Genomic DNA, 16,611 nt, shown 5'->3' on the forward strand with positions numbered 1-16,611 from the left:
AACCGTATCAGTAATCTGTTGTTTTGAAACCCTGGAGCAATCTCAAGGGAGAATAAGCACTTGAGCAAAAACTGTGAATAACAACCAAGGGAAATCTTAAAATGAAATTTTAAAAATGTTGTGTTTTGTTGATGCAATTAGTTTGTTTGAAAGAGAAATTTGTCATATTGCTTAACTTGTGTTAACCAGATATGGCCAGAGATTTTCTTCCCCATCCAACTTTGTTGGTGGGAAGAGATGGCCAATACATGCAACTCAGTTCTCGTTGGCTCTGGTGAGGCTAGTGCTACAAGTCAGGCATCAAACCTGCTTCTGCAGTCTCTGCCATTCACTTCAAAATTAGCTGTGTAACTTCAGTAGTCGGTTAAATTGTTTAGACCACCGCAGCTGACTTTGTCTGAAGCAAATTAGCAAATCATCACACAGGCTGCTCTGCTAGGAGGTGAGTGGAGGCATCAGTGGAAGGTTTGTGACAAGCTGAAGGTGGTGATAATTTCTGTTAAAAAAGCTGGCTAGTAGTACCAGGTTGCTAGCCATAGATCATCAACAAGATGAAAGCATTGCGTTGTGTGTGACCTTTAGTGTGGAGGGAGGTGAGATGGGAAACCTAATATGAAAAAAGCATGTAACTTGTAAAGAGAAACACAAAAACTAAAACAAAAGCTATCCTTGGAAACATTCCTGTTATACGTCTGTAAAAATTGAATTCACAATACAGTAGAAGGAAATCTTATAACTCTGGTTACCAAACCGCTTCTTTCTGTTTCTTTTTTGCTGTCATGTTTTATAGAAGGGAAGTATTGCAGGATATTTTGAGGTAGCATGTACATTCCTAAAAAGAAAGCACAAATTTCTTTCAATCAAGTGGGTTATCTTGGTGCAATAGAGAATACTGAGAGTCAGAAGATTTATTTGTATTTCAATCCCTGTTATTTGTCTTCTTATCTTTTGGATTATTCTAAGCAAATAATTTCCTCTATATGCCATCGTTTCTCAAAGCGTAAAATGCATGTTCGTCTGTGGGGCACTTCAGTTTCTGTAGATGAATAACATCATGCAGGAACAAAATATTTACTCTTAAAAAGTAAAAATGTCTAGTTAAGCCCTTCAAACCACAAGGGCAGTATGGAGATGTAACTTCACCCTTCATTCTGGTAACTGGCATATTTGTTTCTGAAACTTTGAAGTTTTAGATTATGAAGTATTTTACAAAGATGATATTTTCTGCAAATATAAAATTAATATAAAGTTTATATTAATTAAGTTAGACTTTTGCCTGTCTTAGTCTCTGAAGGATGACTGTAAAACAGAACCTACAGCATACTACCCTTGATGATGCGTTCGGTTTGAGTTTTTTAGGCATGATATTCTGCAATACTAGCCAATACTCCCTTTATCGGAGAATATTTTGATGTACAAGTTCATCTATGGGACATGACTGACTGGCCAGTTGGGTTTTATCATAATTTCTCCACAGGGTTAGTGGAATCTCCTAGGTACATGCTTGGGTATACTTTTGCTAGAAAAGTTGCTACAGCACGCCACACAAGTGTTATTTAATGCCAGCTCAGTAATGAAGAAGCATATACCGAGAAATATGCCCTGTGCAACCTGCTGAAACAAAGTTGGAGAAGTGAGAGTTTTTAATCTTGTGTCATTGTCCTGTCCTGCAGGAAGAACTCTGAAATAATTTTCTTAATTGTGTGCACTCCAGTCAATGAACACTTCATGAGGCAAATATGACAAAGCTTCTATTTCTGTTGCAGGGTCACACTGGGGAGAGATACTTGTAGGTAATATGCTGCTTTTTGAGTGACAACAAACTCCACACTGTCCATTTAAGTGTTATCATAATTGCCTCTCTAAAGGTTATTAATGCTGTTCTGAAGAATTTTTTTGAAACTAGTTTCTGCTGCAGGCAAAATGTGCGTGTGTCTTTTTAATTCAGCCTGTACAACCAGGAATAAAAATACATTTATAAATATTCCAGGTCCCCAGAATGAATTAAAAGACACACATAAATATTTACCAATTTAGGCATTCAGGAGGCAATAAGAAACGGGTTGTTTTTTTTTTTATTTTATCTTAGTAAATAAGTAATTCCTTCATAGTCAATGCAGTAGAAGAAAATAAAATCAGACCAGCTATATTGCCTCAAGTGTAGTTAAGTTCATCATTTTTGCTAAGGTTATAGTGGTAATGCAATATACCACGGAAGAATCTAATATTCAGCCCAGGGTGAAGATTGGGTATGCCAGAGGATTAGTGTCAGGGTGCTTTATAGAAGTGAAACTTGATGGACAGGCTGGAGACAGATCTACAGAATCTCATTAAATAGCTGAATTGTTCATTACTGAGCACTCTCACTGTAATAAAGTGCTCATTGACTTTGGCAAATCCCCATCCCGTGTCTTAAGGAAGAACAGCAAAGCCAGAGGTGTTGGGGAAGCTGGAGGAAATTGGCACAAAGTGGGGCAGATAATAGAAAAGCTGATGGGGGGATGCTACCATTTGATTTGTCTACCTTACCTGTGACTAGTGTGGCCTCCTGCGCACACACATGCATGCGTGTTATGGCGATAGGAATTCAAGGTACCTTTACTAGTAGGGCTCCCAGGAAGCCCTAAGCACAAATTAAAGCTTCCCTCAGAGAACCTCTCTAAAGGGAACCTCAGAACCGCTGTCTGCAGAGCAGTTATTTTCACTTGTTCAAATTCCCAGTATCCACTGGGCAATTTGATCCTAATGCACATAAAGATGAAGGCAGTTATTTTAATGCATCAAAATGTGTACACAGTGTGGTGCTTCAATGTGATTTAAATTGAAGTGATTGCGGCTCAGATCTGGCACACTTTGGATTTTTGTTAGACTACCAATTCACAATTGTCCAATTTTAGTGAATGTGGTGAAATGTAACCTTGAAAAAAACAAATTTGAGAAAGCTAAACAGTAATCTATTGTTAGTATACTAGGATGTGGGTTAATGTAGAGTACTATGGTAACTCCTGTTGATTCTTTCAGAAAGAAAAATGTGACTTCCAAACCGGGGTAAAGTGGACAAACTTAGTTCATTCCTCTTTCTACCTCTTCAAATCTTATGAAACTCTTTGGTAGGTGTCTTACTTTTAACAGAGACAATAGACAAGGAATATAATGATGTATTTCTTAAAATAAATAAGCAACAAGAAGAAAGCCCACCAGAAAACCTCCATAGGCTGTGAAATTGGAGTAATTTTACTAGCCTCCGTCATTAGGGTTGTTTTAGCTAGGCTAAGTCAGTAACAATTATTATTAGATGACATAGGATTTGTTTTCTTATTGATTTTTTACATTTTATTAGCATGTGAGATTATGAAATGTTATTTTTTATATAAGAAATTAGTGATTTGTCAGCTGCATTAAAATTTGAGTAAACTTAAAGCTATGACATGGAAGAAAGGATTAAAAAAATGCAGAAAACTAAGGAAGAATTCTGAAGAAATTAGAGGGGAAAAAAGCAAGTTCTTTGGTATTTTTTCTCTTCATCATGAGCTGTGCAGCCCACTTTTTAGTTTATTATGAAGTGAAAAGTGAATCTTTTCATAATTGGCCATTACTAGAAAGGCTCATTGGCTCTACTTTAAGGAAGCAGATGATTTCTTTCCTTTGATAATTGAAAAGGTAACCAACCCTGTATGGTAGAAGGTGTTCTCAGAGAAAACTAGCAGTAGAAGGCTTCTTGTTGGAACCTTAGCAAGTAGAAAGCAAGCCAAAGACTTGAGCAATAAACTGATTTTACCATAGTTGTAGCATAGTTATACCTTATCACATTCATTATTAAAAACTTCAGTGTTATGAGGCTAAAATATTAATATTTCAAGGATCATACTAATACTTACAGATAGAAGTATCTATTGGATCATTCTGTCTCCCAGCAGTATATTAATCAAATTATACTGTATTAAAAACTGCACTTGATCCAAAGAGAACTTTGGAATCATGTTCTTGAATCTTGACATGAGATCAGTATAGATCAGTTTCTTCCTTCTCTACTACTGGTTAAGTAGATTGTTGAAGGATATATGTTTTTTAAACAGATAACATTAAAATAGATCAATTTTAGTATTTGCCAATGCTTCTTCTGAACTTAAGGTTAGGAGTTTTTTCTTGGTTTTTTTTTTTTACTTTTCCATGCAACTCAGTTTCTTGGTAATCAACTGGTAAGCAAGCAATCTAGGAAAAGCTGGTAGATAAACTGCATGAGTAGTTTATTCAGCTAGAAAGCATGCAACTATGTTGTGTCTTTTTCAGGGATAGACTCCCAAGTCATTCCAGCCCTGTTAACTTTCTTGTGTGCAACTCATGAACTTGTGTTCATAAAGCAGATGTTTCACATATGAAAATGAAGCACTGGTTATTCCTTTTGTTACTGTGTGATGTGCAAAATGAGGCTTTGGTCTCCGTATTAGAGAAGTGTCTTTGCCTGAATAAATAGAAAAATAAAAGACAGGAAGACTACAATGTTACAGGTTAATATGAGTTATTAAGCATCTATTTTATAAAAATAATAAATGTATAAATCCAGTCTTATTATACTCCCATTTATCCTTCTCTGAGGGAGAGTAAAGCACCCTATTTTCAACTGCTTTTTCTTACACTTCAGCTCCATTTTGAATCTCCTGGTAGCATTTGTGGAGCGTCAAAAGTATTCTCCAGCAGAAATCCCACAGACTTCAGTGCTGCTGGAAAATTTTCAGTGTACGCATTATAGCAGGCTGTTAAGATGGAACAGTTCTCTGTTGAAGACAGACCTACAGACATCTTCCATACATCTCCAGTGATGCCCACATTTTCCTGCGCAGAACAGCAGTTTCTGAAGTGGTTTGCCATGTTCCAGTACAAACTTGCCACTCCTTCAGTTCAGTACTTGATTTTTATTTTTTTTGTCAATCTTTTGATTCCACAGAGAAATTTTTAACATGGAAACAGAAAAATTCATGTTTCTCACACAGATATATATATATATATATGTATGTATGTATGTATAAAATGTGGACTAAGTGCCTTGCTGAATGTGAACTTAAGTTTTACTGCAAAACAAGTAATGACTTAAAACAGTAAGTGAAGGAAAGCACCTTGGTAATCAACATTGTGTTTGAACAATATATTAGCATTTTACCGTTCAAGAAATAAGCTTAAGTGCTCTCTTGGGCAATAACTGAAATCATGTCTGGTGGTCTAATGCTTGTCCCTAGTGAGTGTTTAGCCTGAATAGAAAACCACCACACTAAAACCTGGCTGGCAGCCTCTCATCAAGAGAGGCATGGGAGAGAAGAAGGAGTTTGATGCATATCAAGGCTGACATGAATTGGTGAAGCTATATGGGACAATTAGCATATTGCCCATGCATGTTTTTCTGTGTTTTCACACCCTTTTTAGTACCATTTTCATGAGTAGTCTATGTAAAAGTGCCAAAGAATCACTCTTGAATCCCTGTATCCACTGTGCTGGATCTGTGATGGTTGCACTGTGTTACTGTAGGTAACATAGTTACCCTCAAATAAATATTGTGTGAAAACATAATCTATGATAGGATATAGGTTTCCTTTTTCTAAGGCTAATCCTCATAATCACTAGTATCTCACCTGAGTTGACTGTGTGCAATGGTAATACTCCTTGTGCAATGGTAATATTCCTTACGGTCTCTCCAGACTATTTGTGTGGGATTGATTTTTATAAACATAGGCATGTGGAGCATTTTTGGTAGGAAATCCATTATACGTAGGCTAAGCTGGCAGTTGTGGCACAGGACCTGCCAGGAGATCCACTGCAGTATTCACTGGAGCTGCAGACTAGCCGGGGTTCGTACAGGCTGCAGCGGATGGAGGCAGTGGCTGTAGGCAGCTGAGTCTCACACTGCTCTGCTGATGTACTCGGGTCACACGCATTTTTCCTGATATAATTTGTGTCATTTGTAATAGTAATGGCCTTTTGTCTTGCAGTGAAAATGTGTGCTGCCTCTGTTAACACTGTCCCCTTACTTTATGAAACACCTTCCCTCTTTGTCTGTCTTAGCTTAAATCTAAGGGGCTCTTAATCTTGTCCTTTACGGTAACATTTTGTGCACTTTATATATGCTTTTGTTCTGAACTTTTGAAAGTTTGTTCTTTCTTGAACGTTAGCTAATCTTGTTACTGTTACTTATCAAGTACAGCAGTACAGAAAGGGATTTTCAGTATTAAAACTAGGTTTATGTCTTAGGAGCAACTGTGTGTTGTTCTAATTTTCTTTTTGATCCATGTCAGTTCCAATCAGAAAACTCAATTATTTTGCTGCTATTGCTGTGAGCAATACAGAGTTACTGGAGGGCATTACTTTTGCCTCAGTGTCCTACAGTAATATTGCCTCACCTTATTTATCCCAGATTAACTTCAGAACTGCACAGAGCATCACACCAGTATTCAGGAAGGCTGCTGTGCCCATTTAGGTCACTTCTTCAGCTAAGCAATGGACATGTGTTTTGATTTAGAAAGCCAAAAAGACACCAGGGTGTGCACATGGCAAGACTGCTTCTGTGATATTGCATTCTGCATTTGAATTAGTTTATTATGGTGGGGTTTGTGTTGGCTGTTATGCTCTTTCTGGCACTTGATCTATTGGAGATAACAGAAGTATAATTGTATTGATACACTGGTGTGTAGTTACATAAAAGAAAGTTGCTCAGGCTGTTGTGAAAGCCAGGCATGGTTGGAAATACACATTGCTTTCATTTTTAAGTTAGAGAAAAGAACAACATAGAGTCTAAAACAATCAAATGCCATAGATGATCAAATGAGGTAGCCTGTTGTTACTATATTAGTTAATGTCTTCCATTCAGAGATACAAATGTTAGTAACCTCTACTCTTTCAAAATCCTAGTAAAGCTGTTTAACACTGCTTCTGGTGGATTTAAGCTTGTGGAAAATGAGAAGCTCTTTTGAGAGTTCCTAGCTCCATATTTCAATAAGTTTTCCTTTGGGAGCTGGTAGAAGCATTACTTCTGTTTGTAACTATGGAGCCAAAGAAGATGGAGAAAAAAAATTAAATTCCAGGTTGTCTAAGACCATACAAATTGTCATCAATATTTTAAGATAGCTATAATCTGGTGTTGGGGTTAAGTACCTGTCGTAGTTCAGCCCCAACGGGGACCAGACTACGCAGTCTCTCTCTCACTCCCCCCACTCTCCGAGAGAATAGGAGGAGATTTGACAAACAAAAGAAAACCAGGAAAAAAAAAAAAAACCCAAACACGCGGGTTGAGATTGAACAAAAAGTAACTTTAACAGTAATGACAGAAGAAAACAATAGAGTGATGGAACACAAATACAGTATAATAGCTCACAACAGATCTCCACATCCAGTCTCTTCCAACTAGGAGGGCCTCCCTTCAGCACCCTCCTCACTTATATACTGAGCATGATGTCAGATGGGATGGAATAGCCCTTTGGCTAATTTGGGTAAATTAACCCCAGCTGTTAGCTAATTAATTAACTCTCCCAGCCATAGGGGCTACCAGCTTCAGTTCTCCACCCAGCTCAGGTAAATATTAACTCTATCCTGGCCAGAACTGGGACAGTACCTAAACTAAGTGTGTGAAGTTAGATGAAGTAAATTTGCACTCATATGCCTAGACCTGCTATTAAGTGGGTTAGTTCAGCATAACTGCTGAGATCTGACTAACTGTTGTCCCTTGCTATCATTCCTGCCCTGGGACCAGAACACTAGTGGCTCCAGGAGGGTGAGGAGGTAAGGAGGTGGAAAAGCAGTAGCACTCCTATTTGACCTTACTTACTCCAACAGGGAGACTGTGGCAGCTTCCAGATGTGTGAGTGAGCTGCAGTGCTGGGAGTTTCATTGCCTCACAACAAAGGGGTCCTTATACTCCTTTGATCACCTTGGACTCCCTCATACCAGGGAGAAAGGGAAGAAATTATGACATTTGTCGAAAAGATCTTACGAAGCCTCACTGTGAAGTGGCTTCCAAGCTGGAGGTCTATGTGGGGTAGTAACGACAGATGCAAAGATCACAGTCTCTGAAGTGAGAATCTGTGCTGAAAAGCTTTCAAACTGCTCCTTTAGGGTGGAGTGAACATTTCAACATTCCTGTGAAACCATATAAGTCTGAATTTTATGAGGTTCACCTTTTAACTGTTGTTTCAGATGTGATTTAGTTGGTTTAAATAATAAATTTATATTTGTTTTAATCTTGTAGTAGGGAAGCTCTGACATTCCCAATTCATGAGATACATTTGAGATCTTAAATGTATTACAAATGTGGCTCTAAGTATTTAAGCCACTTTTTAAAATAAATAACATTCTTAGGACAATTAGTTGATTTTGAAAAAATTAACTCCTCACTTAAAAATGAGTCCTGCGTTAATCTGAAGCCCATCATGTGGGGATGAAATAAAAGTCAATAATATTGACACCATTAAGAAGACATGATATGATTAAAAGGGAAACTGTTCTGTTCTCAAAAAGCTGAGTGAGCTTCTGCTAGTGTACTTGCTTGTTGTTTTTGTATTTAAAGGAGCAATGGGGAAAAATAGCCCTTAGTGAAAAATCAACCAGAAGAAATACCAGCTCCTAAAATACATATCTAACTGTATTACGAGGCACATTCTTCACTGAATTTGAGAAAGCAGAAGTAAATTGTCTGCTGACAGGAAAAGGCCTAAATGTTCCCATGGTTAATATTAGTGGGCCCATCCATGTTAAAATGAGGGTCCAGCAGCACTTCAGAGTGGAAGAATCAGGTTTACTAATGCATAATGTGGACTTCAGTGGCTAATGTTCAATAACTGTGGGGGTGAAGTGGCTGGGAGAAAATAGGGGACACTCAGACAGCTTTTGTGACACCCAGAAGGGTAAGCTGACACTGTCCTTGTCAGAGGGCTTAGTTGGTTCATTAAGATAGTAGAGTAGAGCAAAACAGCAATAAAGTTCTTGTGAAGGTGCTGGTGATATCACTTGGGTTGTTTTGTTTTTTTTTTTTTTTTTAAAAAAACCAAAACACCTGGTGATTTCACTTGGAAAAATTGACCTTGGTGATTTTGTAGTAACATGGTGTGCTGAAAGCATACATATATATAAACTGACTTAGGAGAGTATGTTTTTGTGTGTGACCTAAGGTATTAATGGTATACAAGTCCTGTATAGCTGTTGTCAAGATTATTATAGAAAATGATACATTTTTATGTGATTTGTTGGATTTGCCTATTAAATATGTTGAAAATTATACCCTAACAATATGGAAGAAAGGAATAGGAATCTTTCCACATTCAAGAACCATTTAGACTAATTTTCACTGAACTGAATTGCATTTTTATAGAATTTTGTCTATTTTCTGCCTATTTTATTCTCTAACAATTTTTACTGATGAAAGCTTGTAGATTCCCGTCTCCATAGAGAGCCACTGTACTTCAAAAACTTATTTCAAGGGAAAAAAAATAACAAGAGAGGAAGAGTAATAGAAACAATGTGTATAGGATGGTGAAAGATTGTAATTTCCACTTATAATTATGTACCAGCAACTTATTCTGATGCTAAATGTGGCTATATAAAGTTTCAGTGCACTGTGGGTGCACATTCAGCCTGAATGTTTCCTCTAAAAATAAAAAAGAGCAATTCTAGATTTTGAAATGATGGCTGCTGGGTGGCAGGAGGTCCTTTTCTTCCACCTCCCATGCACTCTGTCCTCATCCTGTTAGAGAAAAAAGAAATGCTATTGTCAACTTTGTTCTCCTTAAACTCAAATCAGAGTCCTAGTTAAACAGCTGTGTTTATGAAGAGATAACCTTCTGTTCATTGCAACTTCAGAAAAAGTTACCAGAGATAAAGCACCCAACAATGTTGCTTTTACCATCACAACAAATGATGGAAAATCCCAACTTGAGCATTTAGTGATGCGTTAGAAAATGGATGGCAAGAAGTTGTTACCTCAGAGCTTCTTGCTATTTGATCGAGTTATAAGAGAGAGGCAGATCTATTAGGGTCCACAGGTTTTAGGAACGTATGAAGCTGCATTTTAGTAATGTTTATGATGGGAGAGGGGGTTCCTTGTCATTTCTAATTATCTTTATTGCTGGATCTGTTTGAAAGGAAGAAGTGAAGTTCTGTCTCCAGATGACATATTTTGGGTTTGGTTTGCTTTGCTCTGGATAGATTGTCACCCTCCACACTCCTTTCTGATGAACTTGTTAAAACAAAATTTACTTTGATTGCAGGAGTAAGTAGAGCCTTTCCAGTGTGATCAATCCCAGCTCATTTATTTTATTTGTATACACTTCCAGGTGTGCTAGTCCATGCAGTGGACAGGAAAATAGAGTGATTGTCAGTAGTACCTGTAAATTCCACTGCAATTAGAACTACACACTAGCTCATACAGACTTTAAACATACAATTGTACATAAGGAGTGTCATTGCTAGGGGTTGTGCTGGGCCTTGCTTGTTCCTTTCATCATAGCAGAAGAATGAGTTAGGTGTAGGAAGCACATTTGTAGATCTGCCTTTGTAGATAAACTTCAAATGACTGCAAGAGAAACTACTCCATGGTTTGAGAACTTCATTGCGCAAGAACGCATTTCTCATGGAGCACCCTACAGAATAGTTTTGTCTTTGCTGCTCCAAGAAGGTTAAGGAAAAATGCAGTGTTTTTATTGCCTGTGTGGAGATGTACTTTTCAGCTGCAAAAATATATCAAATACTTTTGTCAGATGATATTTAGGGTTCTGTTTTATCCTCAGTTTCAGATACCCGCATCTCACCAGGTTTCATTCTGTGGCATGGAATGCAAAAAGCTCCACAGGACTTTGGTAGTGGAGTAGAGAGACTCAGCTGTGGACAGGTTGAGGGGACAGAAGATTTTTGTTAGGTAGCAGCTGTACCATTGCTGTCTTCTGTCATATCTTTTAATTTTTCTCTCTTTTAGTTCCCACGTTAGGAAAACGCTTGAAATGTACACTTCTCTCAGAGAAGCTCAAGTTTTACTGCTTGTAAATTGCTTTGAGATACTTGGAAGGAAAGTGCTATATAATTTTGAAGTTCAGATTCCCCAGAAGGTGTAAAATGGCAAACTTCCATGAGCTGTGATAATTTACAACAGCTGAGAGTTTACCTTCTGTCCCTACCTTACTTCACTTGGAGCTCGAGTAGATGAAAAGTTTCATTTTTCCATTATAGCAACTCTTTGCTTTAATATAATATGATTCATTACCATATATAACTATATATTAATGTAGTTCAGCTAGCCTTGTGTAAAGCTGATTTTTGATCATAGTTATTTTTTAATGGAAGTCTAAAAAGCTGAAATACTTTTCTTGAGGTTAGTCAATAACTTCTGGGTAGGCTTCTGTCTAGTCTCATTTCTAGTAAAGATCAGAAATGGTAAAATAAATGCATTGGATAAAATGTGTAAAAGAAGTGAATACAATTTTGAAAAGTGTATGTTCTATTCTTAATTGTTATTATAAAATGGATATTTTTTTCTGTGTGTTTCATAGGAAACACATATGTAAAAGAATGAAACTAACACTATCTCTCAGAACTGTTTTGGTAAAATAACAGCCTTTCTAGGAAGGCCAGTATCATTATGTAGCACCAGGGAGGAAGGAAGCTCATGGAAAAGCACTGGATGGAGAATGCAGGGGTCTGTATTTGATTGGTGGAGTGTTTGTCTTTGCAATGAAGAATTCTTCCCCAAGGATGTTGTGTGGAACACTTATTAAATTTTTTGAAATGTAGATATAGCTGTTACTAATGGATCTGTTTAATTATGACTAAGAAATCTGCCAAAGTCATATAGGTTATGTATTCTTCCTTGTACCTGTTGAAGACTATGCAGGACAATATTTTTGTCTAGAAACCTGTGAGGAAATCAGGCAACTGGTAACTGATGTTTTACAGCTTAAAAGTTTTAAGATGATGAATCTTATCAGCACCTGAGAAATATTTGTAATACATTGTGATTCACTTTAATGCCATTAATTTTGATAACTGTTTGCTATTAATACAGCTGCATTATGTACCTTTACCTTATTCACAGTATCATATCATGAAACGTATAATTTGTGCTGCTAGACAGGCTTTGGGCAAGTCTGCTTGCTGTGTGTTATTCAGCGCTGAAAGATCAAAATCAGATTTCTGCCTCTTGGAAAGTGGCTTACAGACTGCAGGCTGGTGTTCTGAAAGCTGCAGGTTGTCCTCTTGCCGTCACATAGATCCCAAACCAGCAAAACTCCAACCAAGAGGTACAGCATTTCTTATTTAGCAGACCAAGAGCTTCCTAAAGTAGTACTCTGGACAAATCCACTGCAGCTTTTGCAGACTGGTAAGAGGTCAGAAAGACATACATTAACAAGTGTTTTCGCTCTCCAGAACCTTGGGGTTCTCTAATCTTCCTTTTGGGTCACTTATTTCCTGAAGTCATAACAAATTTATATTTGGTTTTCCTCTCTGTTGTCTGAGCCTACTGTCAGATCCCTTGGTCCTCCACACCCTGTCCATCTGTGAAGCTGAGAGTCTGAGACTGGATGGCAGTGATGATGGTTGGGTTTGGAATGATGCATGTTTTGTCTTTCCTGTCAGCTGTGCTCTCACACTCCTGTGTGGCAATGGACTTCAGGGGCCCCCTTGTACACAAAGCCAGTGCCACTGCTGAAGCAGGGGTCCAGCACTAGTGTGGGGATGGCTGGGTGGGAGTTGGGAACAAATAGCAGAATGATAGCATCTTTGAATACGTTTGTGGTGGGAAAATGTGAATGTGAGACTTTGCTATTTGTGTGAAAAGCATGTTTTGCTTGTGAGCCACCTTTCTGCTCCGTCCAACAAAAAAAAAAAAAAAGCACATGCTGGCAGCTTCCCAACTGTAACTTCCTTTCTTTATTGGCACATTAGGAAGGTTTTGGGGTCATTCCCGAGAGTTCACTAAATCCATATGTATATTGTAAACTGTGTCTTTATACTTGGAAAAGGTTGGGTGTTTTAATATTTGAAACAAGAAGAAAGGTGAAACTCAGCTGTCAACCAAGTGCAAGCACTAGTACTTGCCACATCACTGGCAGACTGGGCAACTCTTGTCATGCTTATTTTATCTGGGACATGGAGCTAATAGATCTTCCTTAATTGGGCTGTGTTGGAACCTTCATGCTATCTGAGGGTAGGAAGAATTTCCTCACTATACAAAGAAAAAGCACCAGAGAGCCTGGTCTTTTCAACCTACTTCCATCAACAGTAGACTTCTATAAATTAAACAGGAACGAATGATAATGGCATCTTCTGTGTCAGCAAGGATGTGCAAGCCCACTCACAGCTTCTTCAGATGAATGTTCTGCTTACAGCCCCAAACTTTTAAGAAATTAAAACTTCCATTCTGAAGTGTGAGGAAAAGGTACAGCACACAAAATTTTGTAAAAACCTTTGGTGTTTGTGTCGGTCTTCTATATCCACTCATCCTTTAGGCAAGTACTAATCTTTGCTTCTAAGCTGGTTTTTTTTTTTTTTGTTTTGGTATGCTGACCTGAACATTGGTATGCGTTTTGTGATGCTGGGCAGACTACAGGACATCTGAGGATGACCAAGATCACAGAACAAAAGATTTACCACTTGTCACTTGAAATACTTGCTTCCTTCAGAGGTACGAGGAGGGTTTTTTTATTTACTGCACCTTCTTTACAGCACCATTGTGAGGATGGGAAGCCACGTGGCTGGAGCTGGGTGAGGCTGAGAGGGCAAGTGAACTGTAGCTGAGGAAGTGCAGAAAACTGGACTCTTCCATTCTTTCCAAATTTTGCCTAAGCAGCCCTCAATTTTTCTTCTTTTTCTTTTTTTTTTTCCTTTTTAATTTTCCTATTCATTTGTGAGGCACTCTGATTCTGTGCCAATGAGTAAGGTAAGAAACACTTTGTGGAACAGATTAATTTCCCAACCTTTAGAATGTGGGAATGAACAACCCAACCCACTAGAAAACTAAATATTGGTGCTGTCAGTGGCATGATAATTGGTCTCTGCTTTCATCTCCAAACAATCCCTTGCTTGAATTCCATTATTCATTCTAAGAGGAAAAGAGTTATTAATGCAGTGTTCTTTAATTTTTTTTTCTCGTGTATGTGTGTGTGAGGGAGAGAGAGAGAGAACAGGAGAGCAATAATGCAATAAATATATTGGCTAAGAGAAAACATTTGCAAGAGATCCTTGCCCATTTTTTTTTAATCTTCTCTTATCATGAAGAATGTGAGCCATGATAAATTGTTCTGCTAATCAAACAGCACTGAAAGGTTAGGTCATTTGAAGTCTTTAGTCATTTTGTGCTTTTCAAGAGTGAATTTGTTAAAATTATGCTGAATACCCACTTAAAGCCTGGGCTGAAAAACCTACCTGTGTTTTATAACTCTGCACTGTCAGAACTCATAATAAGTCAAACATTCTTTCAGAGGTACTCATAAGGGAGAAAAAACCCTGTAAATTTAAGAGTAATTTCAGATTGTAAATGAAAAAGAGAGGCACGACTGTTCATTTGCACCAATCATGCCTTCCTTTCATCTGCTCTGATTAGGCCTGGTGCGGTTTCATCAAACTACTCCATCACTGAGCTGTCACTCCAGTCGTCTGTTGATTGAAAACAATCAGGGCTCTGATGGCACAATTATTCTGACCCTTTAACTAGAGGCTGCTGTGATAATGAAAGGTTGATTATGATAGTTTGTGCCTCTTTCAGTTTGCCAAGAAGGTTAATTTGGGCATCAGACGGATGTTTAATGGGCGCTTGCTGGCTACACTGAGGTAAATGAGAACGTGCAGTCTTCGATATTGCACGGATATAGTTTGGCTGTCAATCATTGTCATTTTGAGTTTGTGCCTCACACTCTGGAAATCACATTTTATTTTTTCCTTGGGATTTAATTTATTCTGTGCCCTGAGGAAGTTCTTTCACTCTGTGACCTTCACAGTAGCTTTCTCTGTCTTTTTTCCCTTCCCTCAAATGGAGCCCAAAGGCATAATACATCTAGGGGAGCATTTTTCTTTAATTTTTCACATTAAAAAAAAAAAAAAGGAAATTCTAAAATCCGTGTTTATCAACTCGCCGCAAACAGAGCAAATGTTTTAATTCTGATCGTAAAATCAGAATGTGCAAACGAAAGCGTGCCTGCTTGCTAATGCAGCACCGCACAGGGGGCTGCTTACGTAGGCACACATTTGTAAAACTGACAAACAGGTAATTTAAAAATGTCTGTGTGTAAGAGGGTGGGGGATGGCACAGCTTTATTTTCACAGGCTACATGCATATGCCTTAGCTCGGTGCCTTGTAAATATGATCTCAGTCACTGTTCAACAACTTTTTGAGTTGGAAAGTCTCTCTTCAGGGTTCAGGGGCAAAAGGTATTTCATTGTTGATTCAGAGATTATTAATATTTACTGTGCTCAGATTGAGAGAATACTATGCATAATTTTGTAGTTGTTTGGCTCAAGGTGCAAAAGAAATGCAAATACCTCATAATTTTGATTGTTCTTCATGGAGCTCATTACAGTCTTATTTTTATGCACATTTTTAATTGAAAATAAAAAGAAGAAAGATTTCTCTCTTTAAGGCTATCCTGCATCTAGGCTTAAGCCACTCATTTTCCACACTGCCCACAACTGTAAGGTGGTACCTGATTGATACAATTGCAAAGAGAGTCTGGAGGCTGTGCTGCATAGTTACTTACTAACTCCTAAAAATATTCACGTGTAACTCATGGCTTTGAAAAATTGTCTGTGTGTGTTGTTTTTTTCCCCAACAACAATTCTTCAGGCATATGTTTTTATTCTTAAATGGGTGATACAGACCAATTTAGTTCATCTCACTTAAACAAAATACTTAAATGAATGTCTTGAACGCTCTGGGCTTTGTCCTTCGTAGCCTCTGGAGAGAGAAAGGACTAAGACCCTCTAAAGATGCAAATTCAGGGCCTTTGGAAATCCATGTTCATTTTAGAAAGGTGGAACTTCCTCGCCTTCAGTGAGCTTTATTTTGGAGCTTTAGTAAATGTCCTCTTTTATCCATAGATTGTGGACTTGAGATTTGAAGAGCCGGCTGGTGCTGACAAAAGCCAACTGAGACAGACAGTGGTTTTGAGGCAAGAGGTTCCAGTCTGGAACACCTGAGGCTTGCTGAGTTAGATAAAATCCAACAAAAGGACAAATCATGTGCAAGTTTAGAGCCAAATTATCTATTTCTACTATTCTCAAACTTTGAGTTAGTAAAGTCCAAGTTTGGCTTTTTGAAGTTCCCTCAGTGCCTTAAAGTGATTGCTGTAGTAACTGTTGCTTTTATGACTCTCTCTGGCTTATCGATCAATAGGAGCAGATCTATAGCACTGTCTAATATGCTAACGATACAAAGATATTAATTTGACTTTTTTTGGGGGCCAAAATTTTTTTCTTATGTTAATCAAGTGAGGGACTGCCCAGGTGAGATTTGTGTTGAAAGAAGAGATTTGGGATTATTTCTGTTTCCCTGGTATTTATCACTGTCAGATTGTCCCGCAGAAATTGGATGATTTTTGTTGACTATATCTGATCTCAGTCCAGGAAAATACTTGCCTCCACTGTTGTTTC

General features: G+C 37.9%; 1 protein-coding gene across 1 annotated transcript in view; it reads left to right on the forward strand.

The window, feature by feature from the left end:
* Positions 1–16,611, forward strand: part of KLHL32 (kelch like family member 32) — a 129,876-nt gene that overhangs the window by 90,538 nt on the left and 22,727 nt on the right. The gene's annotated exons all lie outside the window — the stretch shown is intronic.

This window comes from Chlamydotis macqueenii, chromosome 3 (assembly GCF_036417535.1).
Source record: "Chlamydotis macqueenii isolate bChlMac1 chromosome 3, bChlMac1.mat, whole genome shotgun sequence".
Lineage (NCBI taxonomy): Eukaryota > Metazoa > Chordata > Aves > Otidiformes > Otididae > Chlamydotis > Chlamydotis macqueenii.